We start from the raw sequence: 6,474 nt of genomic DNA on the forward strand, positions 1-6,474 counted from the left end.
CAAGGATTGTTAATGCAGACTGTGATTACTGCAACAGAAGTAGTGACTTTTGCCTAGTCTACTATGGGAGCTGGGTGTGTCGGTACAAAGAGAAGAGACGAAGTGGTGTTGTCCGTTTCGGCCCGAGATGATCTCGGTTAGTGATGGTGATTTCAAAGGGCATGCATGGAAAGGTCTCGATCAGTACAGACCTACAACATTGTGAAGTATTAAATTGCTATCAGCAGCTTAACAACTCTTTCAAGCCGTGAAGACAGCCGGTGGTGATGACTGAACTTAAAGAGAAATGAGGTATCGGCTCAAATAGGAGTTGGATTGGTTGAGCTGTTTTACCGGTGGAGAAGGCAATGGTGGTTGGCGAGAGATGGCGTTAGTAGCTCAGCTGAGATGTCAATGAGATGGAAACTTCATGGTACGATAGTGGAGATGGGAGAAAAGATGAATTCTCATGTGGTGTTTAGACGGCGTTGTAAACAGAATGGGGTTTTGCTGTCGACCTCGAATGGCAAGATGGACTTGGGTGCTGATGCTGTTGTCTCAACGGAGATGCAGCAGCTTATGGAGTTTGGGAGTTCATATATGGATTGAAACAAGGTTCATCTAGAAAGTGAAATCAGTGTCGGAGTGATGTACTTCTTAGTGCGTTGAATCAAAAAAGGAGTTGCATAGGTGCTGATCGAGAGAAAGTTGTTCTCAGCCAGAAAGGGAATGAAGAGGAGCCGTTGCCATTGATATTTTGGAAGTGAGCTGGTGATTGTCCGGCCAATGAATATTGAATTGCTTAGCTGCCGCAATCGATGGCAGAATGTGCTGTGTGTGCCAAAGGCAGTAAACGGAGCAAGAAGATGAAGGAGCTTGGAGAAGAAGAACGAGTGTTGGCTAATGATTGTGTACTCATTCTTATAGAGAGCTCGGACACAAAGAAGATAAAAAATGGAGCGAGTCTGATCCAGTATGGAAGAAGGATATAAAACGACGGCGAAGTCAGGGTTCTGTATGTTGCTGTATTTTTATATTAGAGGCAGTGCACGAGCTGTTGCTATTGGTGGCTAAAAGAACATGATATGGGAAATAAAACTGCAATCAGGTCAACTGGAGCTGTTCGCAAGAAGTGAAGCTTTGGTCATTGAAGTCACGGAATATAATGGAGGCTAGATGGACCGGATGGTTTGGGCCCATTGGGCAGTGTAATTGCTAGGTCTTAATTTGATTTCTGGCAACACTTGCATGAAAACAAAAAGAGAACAACTTTCGAAGGGAGGGAGCGGACGGAAGAATCTGGAGGGTTCTCTGTTAGTGACGGACAGAGACGGAGAGAAGCTTGGCGGCCGCTGAGGCGAGCAAAAGAACAAGAGACGACGGAGACAACTTGAGTTTGATCATTCCTCTTTTGTTATCATTTTCATGGGTTTTAAGAAATCCATAATCGTGTTTTGCTAATCTATTTGTAACTAGGGTTTTTATGGTTGAAACTACATGGGTGTTAGGCCATTTTTGATTGAATTGAATTATGAAGCAATAGACCATTATGATTTGAATTGATTAATTTTGATTATTGTTTATCAATTAATTGAAGTATGAGTTATTGCGTTACCGGTTTTATAAACCTTTGTGCGTAGTTGGATAGTTTTACAAATAGTTTTGGTCTCGTTATTTGATAGTCCATGCTTGGGTTGAATTCTTTGATGGGTTATACTTAGAAGAGCCAGATTCAATTTGTGAATCAATATTTTAGTTTCGTATGATTTTCTCGCTAATACAATTTGATAGGGCATGCTTGGGTTTAATCTTTTGATGTGCTATGCTTTTAGTATAGTAGTGACATTTGCGATACTATCGGTATAATAGGTGATGTCAATAGAACGAAAGATAAACACATATTCATAATTATGTTTCATTTCAGTAATTGAATAGAAATAGTAGTGGATAGCATGAAACCATGGTTACCGACTTTTCTTTTGGATCCATTTTATTAGTTTAATTTATTTTCTTTGTTTTTATAATTCTAAAAATCCAAAAACATCATTTCTGGTTAGTTTTATTAGGGATATTGATTACAATATTTCCACCGCTCCTCGTGGGAACGACCTGTACTTTCCATTGTTATATTAGTTAGACACCGTGCAATTGCGGTTTATATAAATAGGGTTCTTCCATAATCCTATCAATTTTTGGCGCCGCTGCGGGGGAGCGGTTGTGGAATATTGTAATTAGTATTTTTTTTTATTTTGTAAATACTTAGGTGTTTATTAAAAAAAAAATTGTACAATATTTTTATTTTTTAGGATTTCTTTTACCTTTTGACTTGTTTTGTGCTTCAGAATTTTATTTCATGAGCGTTTTTGAGAACGATGAGTGCTTTGCGCGAGACGTCGTCTATGACGCTTGGGGAATACATGTATGGGTCACGGTATAAGGAACTTCTTGCTTATAATCGTCTCATGTATGGAACTTGGAATCCACGTAATTTCGCTATGGGTGGTTATTCAGATGAGTATCAACCCCAATACCATGAGGGTGAAAAGGAACTTGATACTAGAAGTGATTTTAGGAATTATGACACCGATATAATATCTGAATCTATTGTATCTTACACAACTCATGATCTAACTGATTATTTGTCTATTCAAAAGGACGAGAGTTGTGTTAGAGATGCCATTTATTCAGATAATGATGATTTAGAAGAACATATTTATACAGAAGATACTATTGTTGATTCTGATGATTTAGAGACAGTAGACGTGCATAATGAGATATTTTCTAATCATTCAAATAATGAGTTTCCTATAAGTCACTTAGTTGCAGATAGTGATGAGGCGATTATTCATGATAATGTTGCTCCATTGCCCTCTTGTTTTTCTGACCCATCTTGTGATTTTCTGATTGCTGATGTGGATGTGGAGGCAATTGGTACTGATCAGGTAACTACTGATTTTGAACTAATCTCAGTTTGTTTAGCCCACTTTGCAGATTCCGATGATCCTATGCTTATTGACATCGTCAATGCATTGCGGTCTCCAATGGATAATCAAGGTAACTCAACAATGAAAGTTATTTCCGCGGACTTAGAGCCAGATTTAGGAGTTGCTGATTTTGATAAACTTGAACCATTGGATACAAGTTTAAACCATTGTGTTGAGTTTGATAAATCGGTACCTTTTTGCATTGTCAATACATTGCTTCATATGATCTCTAGTGAAGATAATGTGTCGACCGGATGTACTTCAGCTGATTTAGAACCTGATTTAGAGTGTGCTTCTCGAATAGAAACTAATGTGGATTCTATGTCGGTTGTCCATGTGAGTGATTTACTTATCTCGACTAAGGATTGTTTTCTATTAGGAATGGACTTACACATCTTTTTGGAGATTTATAATGTTTGCAGGTTCATATTCGTAGCTGAACTGATTTATTGGATTGATCCCCAACTTTTCAGACTTTATATATATGCTTTGCAGGGATACAAAGATTATGCTTTATGGGAGTCAACCCATACGATTTTGCTTCATGGGAGTCAACCCATCAGATTTGTTTTCTTTCCTCTATCTTTTATTTGTTTGCTTAAATTTCCCATCTTAATTTCTACGTTGGATGACTCAATTACATTGAGGACAATGTAATGTTTAAGTGTGGGGAGTGGCTCTTTCATTAGGAATTTTGATAAAAAATTTTTTTGAATGAATCACAAGCTGTTTAGCGGGTCTACATAAAAAAAAAAAAAAGATGATCAGCTGTGTAGCGGGTCTTTTAAAAAAAAAAAAAAAACTTTTCGGGTTATGACCAGCTGTGTAGCGGATCTTGTATATGGTATTTGTCATGACCAGCTGTGTAGCGGGTCTTTTCTAGGGTATTTTCTATGAGCTGTGTGGCGGGTTTTGTGTACGCTATTTCAAATTTTCATTTTATGACCAACTGTGTAGCGGGTCTAACTCTCTCTTATGATATGACCAGTTGTGTAGCGGGTCAATTATTTGTTTTGCTCGAGGCTTAGCAAAATATAAGTGTAGGGGTGTTGATAAACACGTCAGTGCTACATTTTATACCCAGATTTATATTAGTTAGGACTCGATACTTTGGCTAATAATATTTTTTTCAGTGCTTTTATAGAAAGTACAAACAATTCTGGTAACGGAAGGATAATTAGCGATATTACAAGCTTACAAGGAAGTTGAGACGAAAGTTACTAATGCAACCTCTCAAGTCAACAAAAAGGAGAAAGAGCCCACTATGTTAACCTCTTGTACTTATTAGCCCGCACCACACTCACGGACAGAAGTTAAGCAAGTGAAAGAAATGCTTTCATTTCCCTGATGTCGACCAGGTGAACTACATGTGGAGACATAAGAAAATTATTAGTGGGACGTGTTTTCTCAAAGACAAGGAGCTGATGACGTTAGTCATATGGGTTTTATTTATGGTGTGCCTGCGACTTCGAACAAATGTTGCTGGTTTATTTTGACTTTGAGCTCGATTTGTGCTGGTGACCTGGAACGATCAGCTGAAGGTAATGTTAATAGAAGTTCTTGATGGCTGCTCAGGGAGAAGAGGATCGCAGCTGCCTGAGAAGAACTGATGGGTAGGTGATGAATCATTGAAAGCAACGAGTTGAAGAAGTGCAGGCGATGGCTGCTCTAAATTTGCAGAGATGAAATCGTATTGGCTGCTGCAATTGTTTCATCACCGAGATGGAGTCAGGTCATGGAAAGGATACTGACAAGGGAAGAAACGAATATACAAGGATTGTTAATGCAGACTGTGATTACTGCAACAGAATTAGTGACTTTTGCCTAGTCTACTATGGGAGCTGGGTGTGTCGGTACAAAGAGAAGAGACGAAGTGGTGTTGTCCGTTTCGGCCCGAGATGATCTCGGTTAGTGATGGTGACTTCAAAGGGCATGCATGGAAAGGTCTCGATCAGTACAGACCTACAACTTTGTGAAGTTTTAAATTGCTATCAGCAGCTTAACAACTCTTTCAAGCCGTGAAGACAGTCGGTGGTGATGACTGAACTTAAAGAGAAATGAGGTATCGGCTCAAATAGGAGTTGGATTGGTTGAGCTGTTTTACCGGTGGAGAAGGCAATGGTGGTTGGCGAGAGATGGCGTTAGTAGCTCAGCTGAGATGTCAATGAGATGGAAACTTCATGGTACGATAGTAGAGATGGGAGAAAAGATGAATTCTCATGTGGTGTTTAGACGGCGTTGTAAACAGAATGGGGTTTTGCTGTCGACCTCGAATGGCAAGATGGACTTGGGTGCTGATGCTGTTGGCTCAACGGAGATGCAGCAGCTTATGGAGTTTGGGAGTTCATATATGGATTGAAACAAGGTTCATCTAGAAAGTGAAATCAGTGTCGGAGTGATGTACTTCTTAGTGCGTTGAATCAAAAAAGGAGTTGCATAGGTGCTGATCGAGAGAAAGTTGTTCTCAGCCAGAAAGGGAATGAAGAGGAGCAGTTGCCATTGATATTTAGGAAGTGAGCTGGTGATTGTCCGGCCAATGAATATTGAATTGCTTAGCTGCCGCAATCGATGGCAGAATGTGCTGTGTGTGCCAAAGGCAGTAAACGGAGCAAGAAGATGAAGGAGCTTGGAGAAGAAGAACGAGTGTTGGCTAATGATTGTGTACTCATTCTTATAGAGAGCTCGGACACAAAGAAGATAAAAAATGGAGCGAGTCTGATCCAGTATGGAAGAAAGATATAAAACGACGACGAAGTCAGGGTTCTGTATGTTGCTGAATTTTTATATTAGAGGCAGTGCACGAGCTGTTGCTACTGGTGGCTAGAAGGACAGGATATGGGAAGTAAAACTGCAATCAGGTCAACTGGAGCTGTTCGCAAGAAATGAAGCTTTGGTCAGTGAAGTCACGGAATAGAATGGAGGCTAGATGGACCAGATGGTTTGGGCCCATTGGGCAGTGTAATTTCTAGGTCTTAATTTGATTTCTGGCAACACTTGCATGAAAACAAAAAGAGAACAACTTTCGAAGGGAGGGAGCGGACGGAAGAATCTGGAGGGTTCTCTGTTAGTGACAGACAGAGATGGAGAGAAGCTTGGCGGCCGCTGAGGCGAGCATAAGAACAAGAGACGACGGAGACAACTTGGGTTTGATCATTCCTCTTTTGTTATCATTTTCATGAGTTTTAAGAAATCCATAATCGTGTTTTGCTAATCTATTTGTAACTAGCGTTTTTATGGTTGAAACTACATGGATGTTAGGCCATTTTTGATTGAATTGAATTATGAAGCAATATACCATTATGATTTGAATTGATTAATTTTGATTATTGTTTATCAATTAATTGAAGTATGAGTTGTTGCGTTACCGGTTTTATAAACCTTTGTGCGTAGTTGGATAGTTTTACAAATAGTTTTGGTCTCGTTATTTGATAGTCCATGCTTGGGTTGAATCCTTTGATGGGTTATACTTAGAAAAGCCAGATTCAATTTGTGAATCAATATTTTAGTTTCG

Source organism: Papaver somniferum, unplaced genomic scaffold (assembly GCF_003573695.1).
Source record: "Papaver somniferum cultivar HN1 unplaced genomic scaffold, ASM357369v1 unplaced-scaffold_132, whole genome shotgun sequence".
Lineage (NCBI taxonomy): Eukaryota > Viridiplantae > Streptophyta > Magnoliopsida > Ranunculales > Papaveraceae > Papaver > Papaver somniferum.